At 36.4% G+C, this 14,067-nt stretch overlaps 1 protein-coding gene across 2 annotated transcripts in view; it reads left to right on the top strand.

Moving 5' to 3' along the window:
• DMD (dystrophin) overlaps window positions 1-14,067 on the top strand; it is a 1,194,940-nt gene that overhangs the window by 332,669 nt on the left and 848,204 nt on the right. The gene's annotated exons all lie outside the window — the stretch shown is intronic.

Genomic DNA, 14,067 nt, shown 5'->3' with positions numbered 1-14,067 from the left:
CTTTCACAGATGGTAAATGCAGTTAACATTTCTCCAGTAGTGCTAGAGAAAACAAGTTTTGTTTCCAGAAGCCCATCCAGTTCTGTCAATTTGTTTTTACTGCTAAAACTTATCATTACTGAGATAGCTGTGAAGTGGAAAAAACATCCTGGGTTTTAATAGGCAGTTATATCTCCATACCTCCAACTTTGTTTCAGATTTGTGTAATGTGCTGCTCTGAATTCAAGATGATTTATTTTAAACTTCAGAGGAGTTTAGTTTTGGTCATGGATGAGCTAGTTGCAATCCAGTTGTTACTTTGCTGAACATGGGCTCTTGTTTAGCTGTACTGAATCAAAGTTCTTGATACATGGCCTAATAAAACAGTAGAGTCGTGTTTGACCCCGTCAGTCATTCTTTGGATTAAAGTTGTAGCTTAAAATTGTTTGCAAACAAGTATCAGAGGTTGGACAGTTTTTAGCATTTAAAATTAAAAACATTCTGTGAAATTTATTCTTTATGTAAGTTCAAATAATTTGAAAATTAACTTTGAATCATGTAATTCTTGTATTTGAAAGTTTCCAACTAATCTATGATCAAGCTATTTATTCTTTCATTTTTATATTGCTTTGAATCAAGGTCTTCAGGATATTTCCTAAATGTGAACAGAAATTTAATTTGGAGATTGATTTACATTCTATCATTGTACATATATATACATTCTATGTGCATATTAAATAGTAATGTGCTAATAGAGATTCATCTTATTCTATATGGTAATGACAATCAATTAAGGCAACAGTACATGGTCATATAATTCTTGTTCTGACCTCTTGTTCAGAAACTCTTTAAACTTTTTAACACTTAGTCCTTTAATCTACTGAATGTCTTCTGTCAGTATTAAATATAGCTAATAATAACTAGTACCTAACTTAAATTGCTCATTACCTTTTGGGGGAAGGCCTCTGATAACTAGAGTTTTGCACATGATCTGGGGGTGCTCAGCATCACTGAGAACCAAGCTGTTGTTTTACATTCATTCCTACAGTTTGAGTCCTTTAGCTCTATTTGAATGGTGTGTAATAGGAGCTGCTTTAGCTGAACTGCTTATCTCATTCTGTTCGGCTCCTGGTACTCGATGTGAGAAAAAAGGTGGAATCTGGCCGTTACCTCTACTTAGATGTGCACTTGTAATACATTGCTAGATCATGTGTTTCATTTCTGCTGCAGTGTGGGGCATAAGAAAACTAAGCACTCTGTCAAATGTGTCCTGTTCTCGATGGGTAGATGATTGTTCAGTATTATGAAAAGGTGGCCCTTTTTGGAAGACCTCTGGGTTGCTCTGAAGTGTCAGATTAAGTGGAAAATTGATGAGTACAGGCTGCTTCCTGAAGGCTGTCATGTCTCTCAGTTGTACAGACTGAGAGCATGGCATGGAAGAGCATCCATCCTGTTAAATACAGACTGACAGTGGTATGAAGGTTACTGTACTTAATTTGCTACTAGGTATATTGAAGTTCATATACATTCGCTTTTGCTGTGGTTTTGTATTGCAAGTATACTACTGGGAAACGCTGGATAGAATTGGAATTGGATAGTTTGCTGTGACAAATTAAAATAAGGAGCTGCAGAATTACTCTGCCATGAACTATAGTGACTGGTGTGATTTTTAAATCTTTCCTTCATGGAGTGTTCATCACCTTTCTTTGGTACATTTTTAGTGTATCATCAGTTATCGCTCCACTGACAAGTATTAGTCTGTTAGTAACTTATCATAGGCTGACAAGTGCCAGAATTCATCCTTATATTTGTGTTACTGAAGCAAACAGTTAGTTGGCTTCAGTGGCTGAAATACTGTATGATGCATTATTCTGACCCACGGCTTGACATGGAGATTGTTTTTAATCATTCAATTTCAAGTCAAGATGTAGTTGTAAATGTGATTCTTGGTGAGGTTTCCTCACATTAGCTTTTGTGTCTAAAACCAATAGCAACAAAAGTATAATCAGATTCTGTACAACTCAATCCTAATGCTAAGGTAAGGTTTTAAGAGTTTTTCTGTTTTGTTTCAAGCCAAAAAGCGCCCTGGACTATGTAAACTAAGTGAATTTTATTTTTTTCAGTAAAAACCTTACCCAATTGTCTAAGTGTAATTCAGTGTATCAGTGTTAACAGTTTGGGAAAATGCCAGCCATTTACTATATATAGCTTACTGACATAATTTATGGTACATGTAAGACATATGTATCAGACATTCTTACAGAATGCTTCCCCAGCAGACGTACACATTGTCAGAACAGAAAAGGATAGTTTCCAAATTCATTACCTTTTATTTGTATCGTTCTGGGGCACTCATCCATAGTTTCTTTCCTGAGCTCTTTAGAGATAAAACAAACCTAATACTCTGTTTTAGTTATTACTTGATTAAAGTGAAGAAAAAAAATAGTCACTTTTCTGTTATTAATTATGAAAACTTCAGGTTTTGTAGGGTGGTTGTCAAACCTTGTTTTATGTATTTGTAGATATCTCTATGTCCTAAACAGTATTTAAAGTAAAACAAAGCATTTTATGCTTAAATTGTATCTTGGTTTGTGCCATTGTAATGTACGCAATTGCGTGTCACTTCACAGTTATGTTTTTGCTTTTTTTGGTGGTTATTGCAACTGATGTAATTCTACATTTGAAATGGAAGAAAGGCTTAAATTATGAAATTTTTATTAGCATCTTACACAGCTCCATGATATGTGATTTGGCTCGTAGGACTAAAATTAGAATATAAAACTAAAAGAGAGATTAATTTCTTTAAGCTTGTGGAGCAGTCTGTGCCTAGAGGGCCATAACACATACGTTGATAATGGCTTTTTGAGCAGAGACTAATAAAGGAAAAAAATGCTGCAAGACTCTTGTGCCAAGAACCTCCAGTTTATTGACTATAAATAGGCATTTTACCTATTGAGCTACAGCAGCAGAGATGCTAAAGAGGCTTACTTTTTGCAAACAAAGGCTTCTAGTCTGTATGGAACCTGTTCCTTGTGTGGTGTAGTGGCTTTGCAAGTCAGTGGGTTTCCCTGTCTGAGGGTTCTTTAAAAATGGCAAGATGTAGCATGTGTTTGAAAGAACTGCCATCAACTTTTTTGTGACTAGGTTGGCCGAAAATTTATCAGTGAAAGAAAAGCCAGTGTGATAGCTTAAGAACACGTTTTTAGAGAATAAATTAATCTTTTTATTGCAGAAGTATTTACAAGTTAATGGAATTTTCTCCTTTTTTGATTGAAACCACACTGTACTGGTGTTGTGTCCATGGGATTTGTTTGTACCCAATGTGTTTTGTCAGTCAAGGCAGATGTCTTTGACAGACACCTTTTTTTTTTTTTTTTTTTTTTTTTTTTTTTTTTTTGGTGCTGAAGGCTACAAACCAATTGTGGAAATAATTTGGTAAGGAAAGGCTACATAGTAAGACTCTAAGCGCCAGGTTTTTGACATACATCTGCTTGCACCTTTTCTTTGCAGTACCATGCAAAAAGAGAAGATATAACTAATTAACTTGTAAAACAGGAAATAGAAGTATTGCTGAGTGAGAAGGAATGGAAACACTGGGTCCTTGCAAGCCAGGTTCTTTCCTCATGCTTGCTTTCTGACCATCAGTTTTTAGTCCCTTTTTGGATTGCAGTGAGCTCTTTACTGTCCTTCCTTGGACATACCTCTTTTCAGCATTTCTGACATGTGTTGTGATCCCATTTGTTTTCTCTGGAATATCTCCATTTGTGATACAAACTCACAGTCCTGACTCCATCATGCACTCTAGAAATACCTCCTGATGTGTTACTTTAAACGAACAAGCTTTTCTCTCTCCATCACATTCTGCCTCAGCCAGACTGCTTCTGCCAGGACAGTATGAAGAGACAGTTCTCCCGTTTGGAAAGCAATCGCACAAACACATGCTATACATGCATATAGTACAATACATAGTATACACGCTATGTGTTATGTACACATGCTATATGGTAACATATAGAAGTATGTACTCTAAATAGACTGTATTTCTAAACAAGTAATACATATACTTTCCGCTAAACTCAATGTAAAAACATGAAAATTTTAGATCAGGAAAACTGTTGTGCATTGATAAATACATTCTGAAAACTCAAGTCATGGCCACCTGTTATTACAAAAACCTTGTTAATTTTAAGAAGGAAATGGGTGAGAATGAATGTTTAAGTCACAACCTGTGTTCATTTTTATCTTCTGGCATTCATTTGCCACATTTTCACATGTTTTCTGCTACCTTCTGGGTTTCAAAATTATATTACATATGTTTTATGATATTTTGCAAACTCTGAGGTGTATTAGGTGAGATACACTTCTGGCTTCTTTTTTGTATCAATAAATACATGCAAAATAAAGACTAGAGCAGCATTTTTACCATTGATAAAACTGAATTCTTTGTTAACCTGGCATTCCAGTCCTGTGCGTACTTTTTTGTGTTTTATACTAAATTTATTTTGATGCTAGTTACTAAGTAGGTCAATGTGAAAGTTTTTCTAAGGCTTTCTTGACACTGTGGCTCTGGATACAAGAAGATGTTTCTACTGCACAGTGCAGTGTGGGGACTCAAGAAAGCAGAGAATATCAGTGCTTAGTGGTGGACCAGAATGATAGCCAAGAATATGCAGCACCACTTCCTTTACTTATTTACTGAGAGACTTGCTTGTTGATTACAAAGAGATGAAGAAAAATAAAGCTACTCGCTCCAGTAGAGCAGTTAATGTACTTCAGAGTGTAATGGTTTACTTTTCATGTTTTCCAGAAGGCTGTCTTTCTTTTTTCAGATACCTTATTTTAATTTGCTGTGCTGCAAAATTAAAAGAGAACATTACTTTAACAGTCAGTAGTATTCTTGTAGAATGCTTTATAAGTCTGTAGCAGGTTATTAAGCTCAGAGCAGTGCTGATTTGGATGGCTGTTTAACTCGGCAAATTAGCTTTAGCTCATAAATCCTCAGGGTGTGTATACCCCTTATCATAAGCCAGGGGTGGCAGAAACAAGAACTTAGTACAGTTCTCTATTGGATGAAACCACTTTTCATAGAGCGTGGGAAAATTGTGGTGCTGAAGTCCCTTCAGAACAGTTCTGCCACATTCCTGCTCATTATGAATAATTATGAAATAGGTCTACTGGGGCCATTTTAAAATACCATCACTTGCCACCACAAGTATTTACAGTAATTTTAACACTTTACTGTGTTCAAATAGTTGAATGTGGAACAGGAAGAATTAAAGTCACAGTCATTCACACAGAATTGCAACAGAAATAGTGCACAATGAAATTGGAGGAAAAAAAGTGAAAAGGTGAAAAGCTGAAGGAAAGAATAAAATTCTTGTCTGATGTCTGAAAAAATGAGAATATGCTCTTAACTGGTAACTTCAGCCTGTTACAGCATTTTGGTGTTATATTTGAGGACAAGATGAGCTAAGAAAACCTTAACTGAATATCAGTAACTTTTATGTAATGCTTATTTAAGAGAAAATCCATTTTTAAAATTTCTGTTTCATTTGATCAGTAACTTGATAGGTGTTTTTAATAACTGCATTTCTTATGATTTGGTATTACAGAAGTGGAATCCCAAGTATAACTTTATGGTTTTAATTCTGATAGCCTTATTTCAGTCAGGAACTGGAAGTGGTAGTGCAACCGTAGGAAAGGTTTCACAGCATTTAAGCCAGTCAGCTCTGTAATGATTTCTTTCCTTCTTCCCACACTGTTCCTCCCTATTATTGCATGGTGAAATGGTTCAGAGAGCTAAACTGGTTGATAAATACTTACTTTAGATTTGTTTTGGGGTTTATTTTGCATTGGTTTTATTATAGTTTAGCTTCTGAATCTGTCCTTTATGAACTGATACAAATGCCAGTGCCTTCTCAAGGAAAAGAGTAAGGATAGTGCAGCATTCAACTTTCAAAACGTAGGAATTATGAAAACTGTCCTGGCTTCATTTCTTAAGGTAAGGTTTAAGCTGTTGTGAAACTGCATGCTGAGTTTAAAAATTATTAACCTGTCAGATTATTGCTCACAAAGACATCTGTATAAGGTTTCTTATACAGAACCAAAGCTGTAGATTAGTAGAAAAATCTTTTCTTGAGCAGTTTATCTGTTGCAGGAAGTGCTTACTAATATCCACTTCTAAGTCAATGCATGATTTGTTTCGTATTAATTCCTTAGAAACTGTCCACATCAAAGCAGTGCTTTATCACTTTTTATTTTTCCTCTTAAATACACTATATCAGAAACACCTCAATATATAATCAGTATTGTTGACTGCTATATCAGTATATGATACACAGAATAATGATAGAAATGCTTTGGGATTTTCATTGGTTTTAATGCTTTATGTGTGTTGGCAATGTGCTGAGTTTTTGGTATTTTATGTCACTGCAGTTCTTTTGTAGATTCATAGGTTGTGTGGCCAAAATTAAATATTTTGTTCTCGTGGTCTGACCTCGTGCATATTACAGGTAAAATAATTGTACTTAGTAATTTACTCTGTTAAGCCTAACTTTGGCTAGATCTGTGGCTTGGGTTTTAGGAGACATATATCTGTCACCTGCCTACATATAGGTTCCTCTGGAACCTTACTAGAAAGCTTCTCTGGATGGTAAACTTTCTCTGTTAAATAGCTATGGATTAATCTGTTTCATGGAGGCTACTGTGATTTTATGTAATGCCTCATTATGTCAAAATGTTAGTCAGGATTAAAACAGATGCCATCAAAGTTATGAATGAATTTTAATGTTTGTAAGGAGCATTGTCCTTTTCTTCTAAAACTCTTGGGAATGCATTATCTGTTCAGGAAATGTTTAATAGCGTTCATGAGTATGCATTCTGCTTATTCATGTAAGAGGAAATTTACCATTTCTTAATTATTTTTTTATTACTCTTAAGTTCTGAAGAAGTCTGGAAACTGCTGTGACTCTTTTGGTTACCTCTGTTTAGTGTGCTCTGGCCCACTGGTTAAATCGATCCTTCTTAAGCAGTTGAATAGGTGCTTGATGCTGCCTGATCAGCGGCTGTAGATAAGATATTTAGGTGTTAGCTGATAAAGGAGCAGCCAGAGGCCAATTGTTAGAACTAACAGAAGCAAAAGCCAGCAGTAGAGTGCACAAGCTAACCCACACAGGTGAGGAAGATGACTCTTTGTCACGGGAGGCATCAGAGGTAGCTGCATCTCAGCCAAGGTGAAGAAAAGAAGGGTGATAGTTACTGGAGAGTGTCTCCTGCATTCCTTCTGTATTCCTCTGCCAGCCTGACTTGATGTTCAAAAGACTATAGATGTGGTGCTTAGGGACATGGTTTAGTGGTGGGCTGGGCAGTGTTAGGATAATGGTTGGACCTGATGATCTTAAAGGTCTTTTCCAACCAAAATGATGCTATGATTCTATGATGTCTTGGGAGTCTTGCTGCTTGCCAGGTGCTTGGATCCAGGAGGCTGTGGAGACTTCCAAATTGCGTCTGACCCTCAGGCTACTACCCTTTGTTGCTCATACATTTGGGCACTAATGGTGCTGCCAGGGTATAAAGAGTGACTACAGAGCTCTGGTGAGGATGAAGGGCATGAGGCCCAGATGGTGGTCTCCTCTGTTCTCCTGGTAAAGAGGAAAGGCTTTAGGAGGACTAGGCAAATTTTCGGATGAACGCTTGACTGCAAAGCTGGTATCACAGGCAGGGCTTCTTTCATTGTGAGGCCTGCTTTGAGGAACAAGGCCGACTGAACAGGAACAGAATTGTCTGACAGAGTGGGACAAGAATGTCTTTGACAACAAGCTTCTAACCTTGTGCCGAGGGCTTTAACCAAATTATGTCAGGGAAGAGATGCAATAATCTGAAGAAAAAGGCAGGCATGCAGGAAGTAAGGAAGAGCTGTTTGGGAGACTGCATGATGAGGCAGCTCTCACCTTCCCCACATAAAAAACAGTACACCAATGCACATGACAGTAGAAAAAGGGACTTGGAAGTCCATGCACAGTTGCAGAGCTGTGACCGCACTGGGATTCCACAGTCATGATGGGATTGCTGACATGACTGAAGTGCAGCAGTAGATGGATACACTCTCAGAAAAGATGGACAAAGGAGGTGGTGAAGAGAGGTTGTGTTCCATGCAAAACAGGGACTGTAGAAAACTCCGGGAAGGGGAAGACCAGCCAATGTAGCAACACTGTATTTTCAACAACTGAAATAAAACATTATAATTGGGGTGGTTAATAAATTACCTTTGTGAATTGTTAGGGTAACCAAGATTGTCAGTTCATCTTTGGATTGTGTATACAACATAAATTCTGTATTACATAACCTGGAGATGTTGTAAAGCTGTTGTGAATCATCATTTCTTTATATCCACGTTCCTCTCTACTGAGATTCTGTTTAAGAGTAATGGATTGGAACTTCTTGTTTTTTTTTTTTTTTTTTATGTAGCCCACTAGGAACTGAAGTGACGCTTTGACTTATTGCATGACAGTCATGAGATGTTCAGATGGTGGTGATTTTCCAGTTCGAGCTGCTTTGTATTATTCAAAGTGACCTAGAGGTGGGACACTTCATTGCATCTCCCTGAGTTATTTGACAATTTCTGAAAAGTTTAAGGTCTCCGCTACAACTACCTTGTTATTTAACTACTCTGATCCATACGAGAGAGAGAAAAAAATTTACAAGTCTCTTATGGATATATAATTCTCATTAAACTGATTTCTTTATAATGTTCCACTCCTGACTTTCTCCTGAATAATATGTGGTGCAATGCCAAGTGCAGCACTAAGAAAAGAAACAATTAGCACTTCAGAAAATCAAACTCTGTCTTAAATCAATAAGTCTCTGTTGGGTAACTTGCTAAGGCTGGGACATTTGTGTGAGAAAATATCACCGTCTATGGCATATTTTTGTAAAAAAAAGGCAATAAAAATACATTTATAAAGACAATTTATTTTAAAAGATTACCCAGAGATACTGATCTGCCTCTTTCATATTTTCTCAAGCAGTATCTTCAGAAAGCTGTAACATTTGGGTAGACTTTAGGATTTAATAATAGAACACAAACATGACAAAAAGAGCCTGATCTGTAAGATCTTTGAACGTTTCAGTAATGATGCACTGTCAATTGTCACTGTTCATTATTTGCCAGGAGCACACAGACATTATAGAACATATGTTTTTGCAAGTGTTTTTCTTTGATTCTGGTTGTTTTATCTTCCTCCTGTTATACTGGTGTAGGATATTTCATGTTTATGTTACTTTTATATTTAGTACCTTTTGTACAAGTTGCTTTGTTAAACAATATCTTTGTTAGCACTGAAGTTTCAGTGGAAGTTGTAACAATTTACATAGGGAGTTAGGACCTATGTATACAACAGTTGCATCCCTTTGAGTTGCAAATTATAGTGTAAGTGAAGTTTAATCATGCCTTATTAACAGGGTAATATTCTTGGTCTTCTGGGGTTTCAGAAATGCAGTTAAGCTCTAGAGACTTGGAACTTTCTCACTACATACTGTTTGCAATGCCATGGCTGCAGTATTTAAGTTTAGTTTCACTTACCTGAGCAATCTGACTAGAAGGAAAGGTCTAGTTATACTAGAAAGTTTTGGGAGGTGTAACTATCATGTTTGTCTTCTGGTGTGCCTTGATTCAGATTCGTGGAAGAATGCATTTTTGCTGTTGTAACTACATCTACTGAATAGCTTTGTCAGTTAGGTGGCATGAAGTTTTCATGTTTTCAGGTAATTATTCAAGGGTTTAAGGTATAGTTCACTCCTTATTCCCTTGCCTCAGAGTTGACAGGATCTTAGTTGGAACTCAATGGGAGGAATAGTGTGGGGAAGGCACTTGGTCCCTGTTGCTACTGTGTCCATCCTTGAAACAAACTAAATGTTTCGGTCTCTCTGTCTGTTGCTTTGGACTTCGAAATGTGCAGTTTCTAAGCTAAGTTCTAATGTTAGAACATTTCACGTTTCATCAAACGTGTTTCTTGAGGGTCTAGAATATATGTTACTAAGCTATTAATGTTGCAAGCTAATGACACGTGTCAGTTCTCTATGACTGGTGTCGTATTCTGGTCCTGTTTGAATCTTGCAGGCTCATTTTTAATGTAATTACTGCCTCTTTGTGGAGATGGGCTAAATTCTTAGAGTGCTGGGCCAGCTTGTCCACCTGCCTGGGGGAATGTGATTGTGCAACAAGGCCCAAAGACTTTTGAGGAGTTATACTATTAAATAAGGATCTAAACCAAATAATACCTAAGGAGAATTAGGTCTATCTTATATTTATTTTTGGATGTTTACTAGATTATTTGTAAAGAAGAAAGCATTGCATATTGTTAGTTTAAAGTTTAGAGAGCTGCTTGGTTTTTCTTTTAGTTTTGTTAGCTTTTTCAGTTGTGGTTTTTGGTTGGTTGTTTGGGTTTTTTTAATCAACAGAAACAAGTCTCTAAGAGAAGACACTGGGAGCCTTTGTTTTACGATCTGTTTGTGATTTGCTACAAGACTGCTTAAGGAATCAAAATTGTCCAGTAAGATTGGACATGTATTTAGGTATTCATTAGATGTTGTAGGCTCTGTTTTAAAGCCTAATCTCAGGTCTTCAGAGCATTATTAGTTCTTCGCTAAGGCCACCTATTCTGCATAGTTTTTAGATGATGTATGTTCTTATAGTTAATAACTACTAAATCCTCTCTTTATGTTTGGACTAAAATTAGTCTCGCTAGTGCTGGGTAATTAAAGAAAGACTTTGAAAAATAAAGTGTTGGCCTCCACTGCTCTCATTTATAATCCCAGATTCTGCTCCCATTTAATGTAATCATGAATGTTTCTTAATCTCATCGTGGTTCTTCTTGAGCCCTGTAGCATAGCATTGCTTGTTCGTTCAATTGTTCGGCCTAGAAAAGTCTATTCTAAAACAAAACATGCAGAACTTTTCGAGAACATCCTCTAACAAACATTTTTTTTTTCTCCAAAATGCTAATAAAAGTTTGTATTTAAGTTGTTTTGACTTCAAAAATTTATTTTGTTTTAAAGAGCACAAACTAAAGCCAGGTGTGATATAACTTCTTTAACTGTTAGTAATTAATATCATAGAATCATTAAGGTTGGAAAAGACCTTTGAGATCATCCAGCACACCCCTAAACCATGTCTCCAAGCACCACGTCTAAACGACTTTTAAACGCATTAAGGGACGATGACTCAAACACCTCTCTAGGCAGCCTGTTCCAATGTCTGACAACCTTTTCATTAGTGGTCATGAAAAGATGACTGCTTCAAAAGAGGCAAAATAAGAGAAAAACTGCTGGGTAACTTGACTTCAGGATAAGACATCTAGAATGAATTTTATCTGCTAGAAACTTAAGTCTTAAAGAATTTAAGGATAGGAGAAAAAAATCTTTACCATTCCTTCAAATCTGAGTTGGAAGAGCTAAATAAAGACTGGGGCGGGGAGCAGGGGGGGAAGGGAGCAGGAAGAATGAGGAATATCACTATGCTCTAATAGATTTCTGTTAGTGAGTTGCAAGGTCCTGGTGAAAAAACAAACACACACACACAATAGTGGGGAGTTATACAGCTGACTATGAGAAAGAAAAGTGAATTAAGTAGACATTCATGTGAAAATTGGACAAATGTGTAGTTGTTCAGTTGTGAAGCCAAAGTTTATGTAATTTCACCCATTTTAAAAAGAGATGGTTCAAGAAATGATAATCGATACTGGCAAATTAAAGATCAAGTTTTACTAATTGTAGTACTAGCAGTACTACCATCTCTTTCGAGGAATATATATTATCTTAAACTTTTACTTGTTCTATTTTTGTTATTCTTAGCCCCTATTCCTTCTTTCCAAATTTTTTGCCAGTTAAAATATGCATCAACAGATGTTTAGATTTAACCTGGGTAATTTTTGCTGTGTTGCTTCATAGTCATGTTTAAACCCGTTTTTGGGGTTGCTTGCATTTTCTTCGTTAACATAATATGTGATAAATACATAATAAAATTGGTTGTTTTCTCATGCGTTCCTAACTCCTTTTTATGTTACATTGACTGCACTAATCTCCAGCTTTCTTTCACGTGTGCTGTTGATGTATGGTTAGTTTTCAAATATGTATATGTATGCTATATATGCAAAAGCTCTGCCCCATCTTTAGTGTAATGCTTTGTCAGAGTTTCTAAGAATAGGCAGACTTGACACATTATTTTTATTGTTATGTTTGCTAGGTTATTGCATCCACATATTTCCCATAATTGAATAATTAAAAAAACATCGAGGGAGTAGGGTTCATAGGGAGAAAAACATGAAATACAAGCAGTAACTTGTATTAAAAATGTATAGCTGAAAAATAATTGGCATTAACTATAATGTAAAAGGAGGAGGAGGAACAGAACATGAGGGACCTGATGATGCCTTGAGTCCTGTTACCTGCAATTTCAGGTAGATGTCTCATTATAGTGCTTTTATTAAATTCCTCAAGTTCTGTCATACTCAGTTGCATACTTTGCGCTCTCAGAATCTCACTTTCTGAAGGTGAAAAACTTTTCAGCGTTTTTTAGACTATGTTTCTTCAGGTTTATTTTGTTCTGTTTTGTGCTTGTGCTACCATTGTCCTTGAGCTTGATGCTTTTTGCTCTGGTTTTACCCCATGGTATATTTTTAAAGAACACTCATACTTGTTCTCAGCCTTTGTTTAAATAGACTCTCAATAGGTTTTCATTCTTCGCTGCATTGTCTCCTACTTAACAGTAATAACTCTTCTTTTCCATTTCTGGTTTATCGTTCCTGTACGAGTCTGATCAGAACATAGAATTCCAGATCAGATCTTCTTAGTGCTTTGTGCAATAAAAATCAAGGGTGTTTTTCTTGAAGGTGAATCCTGTTTATCTTTCGAAATTTATTTTTGTTGGGAAAAGAAAAAAAAAAGTCCTGCATTTTATGGCTGTAATCTCTCCAGCTCCTTGAATGCGTAAAACTATTGAGGCGTTTTCAGGAGTCTTGTGCTATGTCTGCATTCACTGGACATAGCCGGACATGCACCACTTGAGCCTTAAAAGAAGCTGGACTTTATTTAGACTGGGATTTCCATGTAATCTGAAGGGTGATTACATTCAATGTATCCCAAAATTTGTATCAGTTCTAGAAATTGTAGCTCTTTGGATCAAAATTTGCAATCCTCCATGACTACATCACCTTTGTGACTTAAAATCATTGTCCAATCAAATAATACATCTTTCTTCTCCTTTACTTAGTTAGAGTAACTACCATCTGGTTTTATCAGCTTTGATGTTCAAAGTCTCTAAATTTAGTGTAGGTTCCATGCTGTGTAGCTCCTGAAGTACTGTTACTCAGTCTTAACCAGTGATTTATCATTTTTCCCTGCTTACTTGTGTACTTCTAATTCTCCTCGAAGCGATCATGACAGCTTAGTTGTGGTTTGCTGTGTTCATTTTTTTTTTTTTTTTTAATTTAAATTGGAGAAGGGAAGAGGAACCAGGACTTACAGGGAGCTTCTTTAGTCCATATTCATGTGCTTTCGGGTTAAGGATAGGAACAACTGAAGACTAGCAGAACGAGGCTGTCTAGGTGGTCTCTCCCATTTTTCTGCAACATCTGTAGGTAGTCTATTAGTGTTATTCAATATAGCCATCCACAGAAGTGTTGTGATTCTTTTCCAGTTTCCCCTACACTGCTATTGTCATAAATCATTCCTGGGATTAGCTGTCTGTGTAGTGAAATCATATTCCCTGTTTGTTTCAGGAAGAGAAGACGACGGAGAAAATTAGTACTTCTGAATTGAGAAAATTGTGGAAACCTTTTAACAGTGAAGTTAGAAATAGCTTTAATAAACAAGCCAGTACTTCAGAACAGATTTCAGGAATCCTCTGTAGACCCTTCCTTCAGATTTTGCCTTTCTCACCATCCAGGGACACTTGAACTCTCTTGTAAAGAAACTGATACTAAGAACGATTTCCTTTATCCAGGCACACAATAAAGCGTTGCAGTGCTGCTGTTCTGCTGACCAGATAAGAGCAACTAGACTTAATTGTCTTAATATCTTGATAGCTATGGT

The sequence above is a fragment of the Leptosomus discolor genome, chromosome 1 (assembly GCF_034619465.1).
Source record: "Leptosomus discolor isolate bLepDis1 chromosome 1, bLepDis1.hap2, whole genome shotgun sequence".
NCBI lineage: Eukaryota > Metazoa > Chordata > Aves > Leptosomiformes > Leptosomidae > Leptosomus > Leptosomus discolor.
Note: the sequence above shows the minus strand (reverse complement) of the source record. Positions and strands in the feature narration are given on the sequence as shown.